General features: G+C 52.3%; 1 long non-coding RNA gene across 10 annotated transcripts in view; it reads right to left on the minus strand.

The window, feature by feature from the left end:
- The window catches only part of LOC109456339 (uncharacterized), a 54288-nt gene that overhangs the window by 30517 nt on the left and 10494 nt on the right, over nt 1-13277 (minus strand). For 7 of the 10 annotated variants that reach the window (XR_012496320.1, XR_012496323.1, XR_012496324.1 and 4 more), the window contains exon 4: nt 12020-12122. This is a non-coding gene — a long non-coding RNA (uncharacterized LOC109456339). Of the gene's footprint in view, nt 1-136; nt 182-5385; nt 5459-12019; nt 12123-13277 lie in introns of those variants that run through there. The other 3 variants (XR_012496325.1, XR_012496321.1, XR_012496322.1) reach the window with 3 other exon arrangements.

Raw genomic sequence — 13277 nt, forward strand, 5'->3', positions numbered from 1 at the left:
CCTAGAACAAGCTTTCAGTGTTAAAACTGGGAGGGCCCTGGCAAACCAGGACAAGTTGCTCACCCTCCTGTTCCCCTGTAGCCTGGCCTCTGCCCCCACCAGTCCCCTGAGACAGTGTACAAAGGCCACCACCAACCTTCAAACTCCAGTTCCTGTGGCCTCTGCTCCCTCCTCCTGCCCTGAACAGAGGCCCTGAACAGAACATGGGTGGGAGGCATGGCGGAAGGCTGAGGCTGTACCCAACTGGCCTGGAGGGTGCAATGGGGGTGGGGAAAAGGGGCAGGGAAGTGACAGCCTTGCTTGTCCCACCCTCTCTAAGCCAGTTTCTGGGCCTGAGCCCTTTATCACCCTGTCACACTATCTGACCGTTAAAGGAGTATCTACTCCTCGCCCACTCCAGCCTTGCCCTGACTCAGATAAGTGGAGGGGCCACCTCAGGAAAACAGAGGTGAAACTGTAGCCTGGATCTTTCCCTGCTTTGAACCTCCCTGGCCAGAAAAGCAGCAGGGTCTCACCTTGGCGTTCACACATCCCAGGTGGACAGAAATCCCTATGTTCACTGAGAGATGAGAAAATGGAGGCAGGAGAAACAACATGACCAAGGTTGCTGGGCCAGACCCATAGAAAGTAGGGGCTGAAAGGGTCTCTGGGAGCACGCCTAAAGAAGGCTGCTGTGAGAGAGCTTCATGGAGGGTGTGTGTGGAGTCCAGCTGAGGAGAAAGACCCACCGATGAAGATTCAGTTCTTCTAACTCCCTGCTGGTCTCCTCAATCTCCCAGACCACCCCAGGCCAGAGCCTCGGGGCCTGCCTCCTACAGGGCTCTTGTCCCTCGGAAGGCCCTCTGCCTGGGTTTCTCCCACCAACAAGGCCTGCTCTTTGCTGCCAAAGCTCAGCCTTCGTGTTGTCAGGGTCTCACTCACAAGCCTCCCTGGGTCCCCATTGCTCCAGGACAGCTGGACACTTGTAAGCTTCCTGACCACTCTAGACCCCGAACACCCGTCCACTTCCATCCTCCAGGCAGTGGCTGTGGCTGCACGGAATTCCTCATGGACCCAAATATGCCATGTCCTTTCTCACTTCTGCTCCCTCTGGCCCCTCTGCAGGGTGGAGACCCTGCTGGTCCTTCAAGGGCCTGCTTACATGTCTCCTCCTCCAGGAAGCTGCCCTGAGCATGCACATCAGACACACGTTCTCCTTCTTCAAATGGCTCTAGCACTTATCATGCACCAGGCACTATGCTGGGCCTTGTGTCTCATTTAACCCTCCCAACAACTACCAGCAGCAAGTATTTCACTGTTATCTTCTCCACATTGTACACAAGACACTGAGGCATAGAGAGGGCGAGTAACAGGCCCCATAGTTGGAAACAGATGGGGGCAGGATTTAGGCTCCGGCAGTTTGAGTCCAGAGTCTGGGCTATAAACCACCAACGGCCTGCCCCTGGTGGTGTCTGTGACTCTGTTAGGTCCCCTCACACACCAAGTGGCATGTGAGCCTTTTATATCCTGTCTAGGCTACACTGGACTAGAAACTCCTTAGGGCAGAGATCATGGATCAGGACTGGCTTCCTAAGGAGGCTTAGTATTTGATTAGAGAGCTCAGAGAAGGACCTTCATCCCAGGCCCCTACACAGCCCTAAAGGAAAGGATAGAACTCTATTCTGATTAACCCTCAGACCAATTTCTAAGGAGTCTCTGCCTGGCTTATTTTTGGCTCTGGGGTCCCAATCCCAGCCCGAACCTGAGCATGGGATGTGGGTGGGGCACCTAGAGAGGGGCTGGGAACTTGGCTCTTGGGGGCTTCAGTAGCCTCTCCGATCCCTTTCTCTGCCCCTCCAACCCTTCCTCCTAAAGGCCAGCTCCACACCTATCTCCTCTAAGCCAAGCCTGCTGCCCCCGGGCCTGCCTCGGCCTGGTCTCTCCAGCTGCCTCCTGCCTGTGTCTTGTCACATCTGGAGAATGTGTGCAGATCTCCATGCTGATTCTAACCTGCCTGCAGCCACCTCACACACACACCGGTCTCCGGCTGCACGTCCCTGGCTGCACCTCTGCTAAAGTAGGGGACAGAGGAACAGTAACTCTGCTTTGGGGCAAACCCCATGGCTTCCTGATACACCCTGGAGACTTCAGTTTTCTGGTGGGTGTCAGCCAGTCTCAGAAATGCTGAGTTACCCAGAGGGTCTGAGGCGCATAACTGCCCAAGGGTGTGCCTGTGTGTGTCCACTCACCCACGGGTGACTGTGTGTGTGCAAGGGTGATTCATGTATACCCTCGCACAGTCTGCTTATATGCTTGCATTCCTGTGCTTGAATGCCCCGGGTACATGTCAGGATGCACGCAGGAGTCCTCCCTCCCACTACACACCCAGCTCCTACTTATCCCTCAGGATGCTCCCCGCCCACTTCACCCCTGCAGCCTGCTCTGACCCTCCAGCTCACACTGCCCTCCCCACTGACCCTGCAGCCCTGACCTGCTGACCTACATCACAAACACTGCCCATCTTGTTCTGGTTCAAGCCTGGAGTTTGGTCACCCTTGCTCCCTGAGGGCAAAGCTGACTCCTTTTCAAATTACCCCCAAAACCCAGTTGAGGGTTGGGGACATGGCCTTGCCAATACACACGCACTGACCTGAAATAAAACCAACTGCATTGAAAGGAACTGCGTTGAAGTGCATAGAAGCCAGGGCACTCTAGCTTTCCTCTTTCATCTTTGAAATCTTTTACTCTTTGTATCTTTTCATCTGTACTTTCTCTAACTTGTTTGCTGTCTTAGTCTTCAGCTTACAAAGTACTTCCTTGTACACCATGTCTCATTCAAATCTCCCGACAATCCTTCAAGATAACAATACTTAGCCTCATTGCACAGATGAGAAACTGAGGTTCAGGGAGGTGGAGGTTACGTGACTCACCCAAGGTCACAAGGCCTGGAAGCAGGGCCTGGAATCCTCATGCCTGAGTGGACACCACCTCCAGCCCCCTGCCACTCCCCACCAGTAAGTACTTCAGGGGTTAGAGGGTGATTATGACCTCATACCCTCTCCATGTCCTCAGGCCACCATGGGAAGGAGATGAAGCAGGGCCCCCAAGGCCAGAGCCAACCCCACCCGGCCAGCACTCCCAGCTACGGGAGAGGCCATGAGATCCGTGGACATTGTTCCCAGCCTGTGGTTACTGATTTGACAACAGTTCCATTTCTCTCCAGCCAAACGGAGAGTTAATGATTAAGGAAGGGATTAAATATTTACCACCTGTCGGGCCATGGCGTGTAATGTCTGTCTGCACCTGAGCCTACCTAAAAATATCTCCCACCTGCTGTGGGCCAGCCCCACGCAGGGCCTCTAAGCCATTTGATTCTGGCTAGCACTTCCCCATGTGCCCATATTGGCCCTGGCTCTACCCCACTTTCTTCCCTTCCCATCCTGCTCTCAAATACCACAGCATGAACCCAGGAAGTTTTCCTATAGCTTGACAGCTGCAAGCCACACTGCTAGAAGTACTCCTGGTGGGCTTTCTGGAGGAGGAAGATTTGCCTGGAGCTAACTGCTGTGTGTTCCTGGAGCTTGGAGGGTAGCCTGGGTCAGTAGGTTACATTCCTCTGTGTGATCTAGTTTATCAATGTTCTTATCTCCTCTCTCAAGTCCTTCCTCCACCAAAAGACTGCTCTGACTCTACACATACCAGGTCCCAAAACCCTGGGCTACAGCGGTTTATTTCACTAAAAAATCACAGAGGAGCAGCACCCTCCCCAACCAAGCCTTTCCTTTCTTTCCTGTAGCACTGAGGATCTGGGAGCCGCTCCAGGAAGCCTCTCAGACTAACCTGGCCCTGCTGGGCCTTGCTCCCCCACCTTCCCTCAGCCCTGGGTGATTCAGGCTGCTGTGGGCTGTTGCGCAGCTGCAGGAAACTGGCTGCATCTGTTAGAACGGTCCTTTGAAGTTCAACCGTGCAGCCCATGTGGCCCTCCAAAGGCTGGGGGTGGGGATAGCTCTATCACACCCAAGCCCAGGGCCTGCCCTCCAGCGAGCAAGCCAGCGGTCAGCCTCCCCACTGCAGGAACCACAGACAGTATGTCACAGGTTCCTCATTCAGTCTTTTTCTAGAAAAATTAAATTCTTTATCCAAGAAACAACTCTACTGACGAGTTCTCAGTTTCTGCTCACGGGGAAGCCCCAGGTTCGCCTGCCAAGGACCCCCAAGGGCTTGCACCTCCCTGCCTACGCATCATGAAGAATTGCATGTGCACTGCAAGCCTGGTGACAACCATTATCATCCCCATTCTACAGATGGGGAAACTGAGGCTGGGTGAGGTGAAAGAACTTGGCCAGGTTCAAATAGCCAGAAGGTTGCAGAGGCTGGCCTGCCTGACCTGAAAGCCACACAAAATGTTAAAGAACCTGATATGTTTCTTCCCATAGCTGCCTCAACCCCCAACTCAGTTCTTCTCCAAACTCATTACCGACTGTCTTTCCTTTTTCCTTTTAACTTTCTCTCACCTATATTGATACTTATACTCTTCCTCCTGTAGCACCCCCCATCCTCCCACTCCCACTTGGGACTCTTCCAAACAAAGGTGCTCCTTGTCTCTTAAGTACAGAGGATGTGACCCCAAGGAGACATGTGACATGGAGATTCGGGCGCTCTGGACAGGGATTTCCAAGTCCCCCCTATAACAGGGCTCATCACTTTAAGATGTTTTGTTAAGCTTCTTGCAGATGCTTCTCGAAGGACCCACCGCCTTCCTTCTTTCTGCAAGTTGTAAATCACATTATCAGACCTGGCCTGCTTAGAATCAGCACGGCACAGTGCTTTCCTCACACCACTGCCTGTGTTTACAGATGAGGAAACCGAGGCCCCAGGAGGTCAAGTGCCTTGCTGGCAGGGTGGCTCCCACATGAGTTCCTGAGGGCAGTGATGGCCCTGAATGCAGAATGGCCTCTGGGTAGCAACAATGGGGGCTTCTAGGCCAACACTTAAAAGGTTTCCATGGAGGTTACAGCCCCTGTCTCAGACTCGAGCAGAAACCCCACCCCGGCTCATCCTGACAGCCTCATCGTACTCCCCTTTGCCTGGCACCCCTGCCCAGAGTCTGCCTGCCCCCTTCCTTGACAGCGCCCCTGAGGTTTCCCAGAGGACATCTGGAAGCCCAGGAAACATGTAATTCTTAGCCATAAACAACATTTCCATCTCCCACCCCCAGTACACACATACTTGGATTCAGGCCTTCCTGTGGGAAGGGGGGTGCAGCTCAGACCGTGCCCTTTCACTCAAGCTCAGAGCCCCAAATAAGCACCCCATGGCCCCAGCTGGGCCCTCTACCCTGTCCTTTTGCTCTGCATTTCTGTTTCTGACTTTCTCACATACACACACAGTCACTGATACACTCACAAATTGAGATGAATCCAGCAGAACAGGAAGGAGGGAAGCAACACTCAATGCCCAGACTGGTTTTAGATGCAGGACTCTCACATTTTGTATTTGCATCTCCTTTGCATATATTTGCATGGACTGCTTTAGAGGCTCTCCATTTTCCCAAAGAACACAGAGAAATAACGGATTTGTGGGTCCCAGGGGGCACTGAGGCCCGAGTGAAGTTTCCAAACACCTCAGGTGGGTCTCAGGTTCCGGCTGCCAAAGTGCAAGAGGGAGTAGAGTCAGGGGCACAGCACCAAGTTGAAAGGGGGGAGGGGCAGGCCCACATTTTGAATGCCACTGTCCTCCTCCCTCAGAGCTTTGCTGGGAGCGGTGAGAGGAGGTGATGTAGGCTGCGTTTGGGGTTGAAACAGCAGAAGCTGGGTACCCCTTGTGCCCCCAACCCCCACCCTGCAGAGCTCTCGCTCCAAAAGCATCTCCAAGAGAAGCCTTTCTACGTACACATCCCACTGAGGGGACTGAGGCAGTGCCTTTCCTGTTTGCAAATACCCTCACTGCATGGGGTAGATATGCCCCTGCAGCTGCAGCCCCTGCTGTCTCCTTCCCTGTGGCCTGGATGAGGGCTGTTTTCCCTGTCCCCTGCCTTCCTGGCCCTGAGGGTGTGTGGTCTGGCCTCCCCAGGGCCTTCTGAGTCAGGGCCTGGAGCCCCTACGCTGGAGCCACAAGGTGGGGCAGTGGCCTGAGCCTGGCTCACCTGGCTGAGCCTGACTGTCATGTATGCAGTGGTGGGACAGCGAGGCCATATATGGGCTGGGCTGTGATACCACTGGGACCCAAGGGCAATGGAGTCTTTGGGCCAACTCTAGGCCCCGGGACTAGAGGAGAGGAGGTGGGATATGTGGACCATACTGTCCTAATTGGCCTCTGGCTTTTCCTCCCAGCACCGTCACAGCCCTGCCCACATCAGATACCTGCCTGCCTCTGGACCTCTGATAATGGAACATCTTTTCTTTTATCGCCTGGCTAACTCCACTCATCCTTGAATACCTGACTTAAGAGTGTCTTTCCCCAGGAAGCCTTCTCTGGACCTCAGGGTTGCTTTAAGTGTGCCCCGGGTATTTCCCAATGCTGCTCCCTCAGAAAGTACTTGCTGTGTCTGTCCCTAGCCTGATCAGCTTGGGGCTTCCTGAGAGCAGGGCTGTGTCATCTGTTCTCCATGACCCCTGGCAGGTCAACAGCTGGAGTCAAGCTCACGAGTGTGGCAGCGCAGCCAGGCTGGAGCAGAAAGTGAGGGGCAGGTGGCAGGGGGGACGAGATGGGGTTTCTTTCCTTCCAGCATGTGTGAAGTATGTGTTCCATGTGCCATGAGAATAAACGCTGCTTGTAAACCCATGTACCTACAGGGTAGGTATTCACAGGTGATGAAGCTGGGGCTCAACTGGATAAAATGACCTGCTCAAATCACATAGACCAGTAAGAAGATCTGCTTGCATGGGCTGCGTTGGGCGTAAGTGATGTCTGAGACCTCAGCTGCATGGCCCAGTACTGAGGAAGGGGGCTGAACTAACAGACGTCTCAAGGGCCTCAAGGTCAGACTTTGAGCATCCAGATGACCACAAGCTGAGGCTCCAACTGACTGGAGCCCAGCCCCTGCCAACTCCCTACTTGCTCCACGGCAAGGCAAGAGTCCTCCCTCCAGCTGCAGAAACTGCCAAACGACTCTTTGGAACCCAAACAGGAAGCCAGGGAGAGGGGGGCCAACGGCCTGGGGATCTCTGAGGCTCCTCCAGGAAACATGTGGGGAGATGGGAGGGACAACGACGGCCTGCTCACCCTGCAGCCCAGACACTGAGAGCCCACCGCAGGCCCTGAGCGTCCCCACCCCACCTCCTGGCTGGCAGGAAGCCGGGAGGGCCCCAGGGAAACAATGTCCTCTTATGGGAGACACCGTATGTAGAGAGGGTCTTTAGAACCCTCACTCCTGGACCACTTTGTTTTGTCATAGACTTAATTTTTCAGAGCAGTTTTAGGTTCACAGCAAAATTAAAGTACTGATATTTCCCATTATACCCCCTGTTTCCCACCACAAACAGCCTCCGCCATTACCAACATCCCTCAGCAGAGTGTGTATTTGTTACAAGTGATGAAGCTACACTGACACATCGTCATCACCCAAAGTCCATTAGAATTCACTGTTGGTGTTGTACATTCTGTGGGTTTGAACAAATGTATAATGACATGTCCACCAGTATAGTATCCTTCAGAGTAGTTGCACTACCCCTCAAATCCTCTATGCTCTGCATATTCATCCATCTCTCCTCCTTAACCTCTGGCACCCACTCTTTTTTTACTGTCTCCAGTTTTACCTTTTCCAGAATGTCATAGAGTTGGAATTATACAGTATGTAGGCTTTTCAGATTGGCTCCTTTCACTTAGCAATATACGCTTAAGGTGCCTCCATGTGTTTTCATGGCTTGATACCTCATTCCTTTTAGCGCTAAATATTTCATTGTCTGAATGTACCACAGTTTATTTAGCCATTCACCTACTGAAGGACATCTTGGTTGCTTCCAAGTTGTGGCAATTATGAATAAAGCTGCTATAAACATCTGTGTGCAGGTTTTTGTGTGGATATGTTTTAACTCATTTGGGTAAATACCAAGGAGCACGATGTCTACATCATAAATAGTATGTTTAGTTTTGTAAAAAACTGCCAAACTGCCTTCCAAAGTGGCTGTACCATTTGCATTCCCACCAGCAATGAATGAGAGTTACTGTTTCTCTACATCCTCTCCAGCATTTGGTGTTGTCAGTATTTTGGATTTTTGCCATTCTAATAGGTGTGCAGTGTTGTTTTAATTCACAGTTCCATAATGACATAGGATGCTGAGCTGGGTCATTTTTAAGGCAGGTTTTTCTTCAAATAATTCTGAGCTTAGATTAACTTCATTTCTTATCAGCTCACCCTTGAGCTTCGAGCAGCCAGGATGGAGAAATGCCTGAATCGTAGGCTCTGTTCTGTCACTGGCTCACCGTTGGCCTTGGCAAGTCACTTACCAACCTGGACCTCCATTTCTCAGCCTGTGAAATGGAGCTCACAGCACTCATCCCACTTGAGGGGGTTGTGGGGGTGTCTCTGCCCACAAGGCTATGGATCATGGCTTGGCATGGTGGTCAGTGGTGAGTGAAGCCAGGACCACAGGCTGCCTCACCTGGAGGTGGCCCTAGCAGTAACTGCACACTAGGGAGCCCCATAGTTCAGGACTGAGGAGAGAGTCAGGGCATCACCACCCCAGCCCTGCACCTTCCATCAGGTGCCCAGGCCCTCCAAGACTGGCCAGAGAGGCTTCATTCCTGTCCATGCATGTGCCACAGGGATGTAAGAGGTGAAAGGACAAGAGGGCAGGACGTGGCAGAGAACAGCTGGCCACAGAGCATGCTCCCCTAGCTTCCCAGGGAACACTGGAACCAGTGGCTCAGAAAGCAGGGCAGGTAGTGGTGTGACATGCAAACTGCAGGCAAAACTCAGGCAAACAGACAGAGGTCCTGGCTCTTGTCCCCATAGGAAAGGAGCCTGTGCTCTGGGAGGTTTAGCATAAATGGGAAACAGAGCTCTAAAATTTGAGGGCTAGCTGGGGCCCCGCAAATACCTCCTGAATCAGTTGGGGGTCGGGGGTGGAAGAATCGGCAAATCAGGACCACCCCTTTGCATCTCCTTTCTGGGGTCCATGGGACTCTAGCCTCTTGCTTCCAGCCAGGCCCTGCCCTCAACAGCAAGACCCAACAAAGCCATATCCCCTCTCCCACCAACATTCATTACATTTCTTTTTTGACACTGCAGAAGAAGAGCAGAATGGTTCATAATCCGAAATGCTCAGATAACATCTGCTGCCATTGAAAAAATGACACATGCACATGGTAGGGAAGTCAAACAAAAGAGAAAAGTTTAAAATAAAAGTAAAACTCTCTCCCACTTTATCCTTTCACAGCCTCTGTCTGAAGGTAACCAGTTAACAGTTTCTTGTGTAGCCTGACAGAAAAGTGTGTAACTGTTAAAGAAACTGCATAGGAGAAGAGGCTGTGCTGTAACACACAGATCTTCCCTTGTTCTTGCAACTTAACCTTCCAACCTAGAAGGCCCTCTGATCAGCACACGAAGACCCAGCCCATCCTTGGGCCATGTGGAATCTGCCATTTCACAGATGTGCTGTGGTGGGGCTGGTCCCTTGCAAACTGGCCTCTACATGGTGCCCAGTTTCTTGTTAGAACATTTTAAATGCTTCCCACTTCTTTCCCAATCACCCTGGTCTCCCCAGGGCTGGAAACTCTTTGGCTCTCCTCAAAGCCCAGAAATCAGAGTTGCAATGAACTCAATGTAGGTAAGGACAGGACCTGGAAGCAGGGGTGCTTGGTGGCCTTAGGCAAGGCATGACCTTTCTCTGAACCTCAGTTTCTGCCTCTGGAACATGGGGTAATGCTCTCTTAAAGTGGAGGTAGGAATTTTTAAAAGACAGTGTGGTCTAATAAATGGGCCCTCCTAGAACTTGGAGGCCATTTGATGAAACCAAACTTCTTGGACCTCCAAGGAACAGAGGAATAACAGATGAGGAAACAGAGGCACAGAGAGACTGAAGAATTTACCCACGGTCACATCGTTGGTAAGTGGGAAAATTGGGATGGAACCAGTCAGCCTGGTTCCGGATCTGTGCTCTGGAATACCAGGTGAGCAGCAACTGCTGTGGGAAGTCATGGCTAGTCCAGGGACTGGAGGGCTGGAGGATGCTGGTCAGAGAAGAAGGCGAATAGGGGCAAAGGAGGGCCCAGGGACCTTCCAGACTGGACAAGGAGCGTGAGCTCGGTCTCAAGCCCCTCTGCATCCCTCCTTCTGCATGGGGTCTGGGGCAGGCTAGCTCCCCGTGGACTCAGACTTCACCAGGAAGGATTGCAGGGATGGTGTCTGAGGAGGGGAGAGAGGGAGACCCTGACTTTATGTCGCGTCATTGTGTACTAGGTGTGGTGTATCTTATGTCATTTAATCCTTGTACAACAGACAGTTTTACTGCTGGGGGAGGCCAGCCGTTCTAGTTCATGGACCATCCTCCTCTCCCCCATCCCAGGGTGGGTGACCGCACGGGCCCAGCATCGCAGGGGGACAGAGGGCAGACAATGATGTGATCCTGGGTCCTCACAGGCCAGGTGAGCAGGCAAGATGCTTCCTCTGGTGGATGGGGGTGGGGGAAGCAGGTGACAACAGAGCCAGCCAAAGGCCACCTCTTGTTCTCCCCTGGCCTCCCCCTTCCTTCCTGCTGCCCTGCCCTGTCTTTGACTTCAGCCAGGATTATCGCTGTCTCCTGAGTCATCTTTGCTTTCTAGCTTTCTGGGTTTTACTCACCTGTCTCCCTGGTTTGCGTTGCTACCTTGGTAAGGAGACTTTTTTCTCTCTCTCTCTCTGCTTCCCTCCTGTATACTCATAAGGACACACAGGCTGCTTGGTGACAACATCTGCAAAGGACTCTCAGGGAAGGACTCCAAGATCAAGGGGACCCTAAACCTCCCAGCCCACTGGCAGCCCCCAAGGTGAACCTTGGCTGCACGGTCCCTGGCTTTCTGGGGGCTGAGCAGCCCACCCAGCTTATAAGCTACCTCCTGCTTCAACCATGTGCTTCCTTGCCACAGGCCTGGGCTGGTTGAACTTGGAGCCAAAGGCCCTGATGGTCAAAAGAGGAAAGTATAGGCCTTATCTCCTGCATTTGGGCAAACCAGTAGGAGCCCACACTTCCCAAGCCTTGGACTATTCACACTTGCTCCCTACATGGCCCCAGGCAGCTGGCCTGCCCACCAACCTTCCTCCTCTGAAATCAACCTGAGCTAAGAGAAGGGAAGAACAACTTGAGAGGGCATCTTCTGTACTGTGATGAGGTCAGAGAGGGGAGGCTGTGCCATGGGCAAATGTAATCCTGGATGCCTTTCTGCAAGAGGTGGCATGATACAGCCAGCCAATGGCATTGGGAGGACACTGCTGGCAGGGACATAACAGGACAGGAGTAAAGACATCTAGCATGAGTGTGCAATTGTTAGAAGGGTAGAGAGAATGCAATCATTCCTTCAAGTATTTGTTAAGCACCTACTATGTGCCAAGCTCTGTTCTAAGCACTAGGGACACAGTAAAAAAGACCAAAATGAAAAAATTCCTGGAGCTGACATTTTAGTGGGAAGGTCACTCTGAGGTGGTAGGGTTAACATTTCTGAAAGGGTCTAAAGCTCCAGTAAATGAGGATGAGAGGAAGGACCCATCCCACTGGCCCCTCACCCTATGACAGGTAGGCCTGTGGCCTCATCTCTGCCACCAGAGGGAAACTTAGCACAAATGGGGTGCATGGAGGCTCAGGCAAACCTACCTCCAAGTAACTGTGGCTTGTGCCATGGTGTCTTCCTCCTTTAAGGTCAGGGTTGCACTGATACCCACCTCCTCCAGGAAGTCTTTCCTGATTAACCCCTCCCTTCACTGGGTGGGAAGATGCTGGTGCCCATCTTCCTTAGAAGCACTATCCTCTAGCTGATTAGAAAGTTTTTTAAAGTCTAGAAGGATATCTTCCTTCAACTGATCTCACCACCTCTACCCACACAGCTCTGAATGCAAAACACTGACCTGTCGTGGTAAGGGTCTGAGCTAGGAATCGGTCATTTGCAGTTGTAGTCCAGACCCTGCAAAATCTCAGGAAAGATGTTTCTCTGGGGTTGGGTTTTCTCACCTGTAAAACAGGGAAAGAGGCTTGCCCAGCAATACCACTGAAAGGGGGAACAGCAGCAGCAGCAGACATGTAGTGACCACCAAATGCATGCCAGGCACTGAGCCAGCCTGTCACACATGGTGCTGTGTGTAATCCTCTCAGTAATCCTGTGATGAAGACACGATGGCCATTCCCATTGTAAAGATGAGCAAACTAAGGCTCAGAGGGATTCATGAGTTGCCTACAATCATACAGTGTGTGACTCCAAAATCCCTGCTCTTAATATAGCACTCTGTTGTTCTCAGTAAAAGATTCCGTTCGATTCTGTTAAACCCGTTATCCAGTCAACTAGCAGTAAAAGGGCACCAACTATATGCCAGCCACTGAGTAAGCCACAGCCTTTATTTGAGCATCTAGTGGGTGCCCAGCTGGCTGTATGTCAGGGGAGGTGGGAGGTGGAATAGCTCCTGCCCTCCAAGAGCCTGGAAGATGGGCTTAGCCACCCGGAGGTTATGCACATAGGCTCTGCCACCAGAATCTTCTAGGTGTAGCTGTGTATCCATCGTGAATTCACGATATATAATAGCTAAAAACCTTTCAGCTTTTGTGTGAAGATGATGTGATAATGAGGGCACCTCAAGGGACCTGGTTTGGCAGAGAATATACTGCATAAATTGTGGCCATTATTACTAAAATGAACAACTGGAAAACAGGGGATGATTGTACATGGCCAGATGTCTGGCTGTGTCCAGAGGGGCCTTAGGAGTTTAGAGCAGAGAAAGAAGACTCTGGTCTGGAGCAGGCAGTGGAGGCTTCTTGGAAGGGACAGCCACAGGTGGGGTGCTGAAGGGCTGAGCAGCGGGGAGCTGGCTAGAGGGCAGGCATCTGGGCTGGGGATGAGGTGTGGGCAGGGGGGGGTGCACCTTTGCACCCCGAGGCCACCCAAGAATGGGAGCCGGTGAGCAGCTAGTCCACACTGGCTCACTGCAGGCTGATGGGCTCCAATGCTAAGGAGAGGATTCTGGGATAAAGGGAACCCTCAGGCATTAAAAAGAGGACAGCTCTGGGGGTAAGGAGGGCTGCATGCCTCGTTTGTGGGGGATGAACAGCCTATGGCAGACACAGGAGAAGCCCAAGTCGATCTTGCTAGGCTCTCCTCCTGGTCCGGTCCTGTGC

Source organism: Rhinolophus sinicus, linkage group LG05 (genome assembly GCF_036562045.2).
Source record: "Rhinolophus sinicus isolate RSC01 linkage group LG05, ASM3656204v1, whole genome shotgun sequence".
Classification (NCBI taxonomy): Eukaryota; Metazoa; Chordata; class Mammalia; order Chiroptera; family Rhinolophidae; genus Rhinolophus; species Rhinolophus sinicus.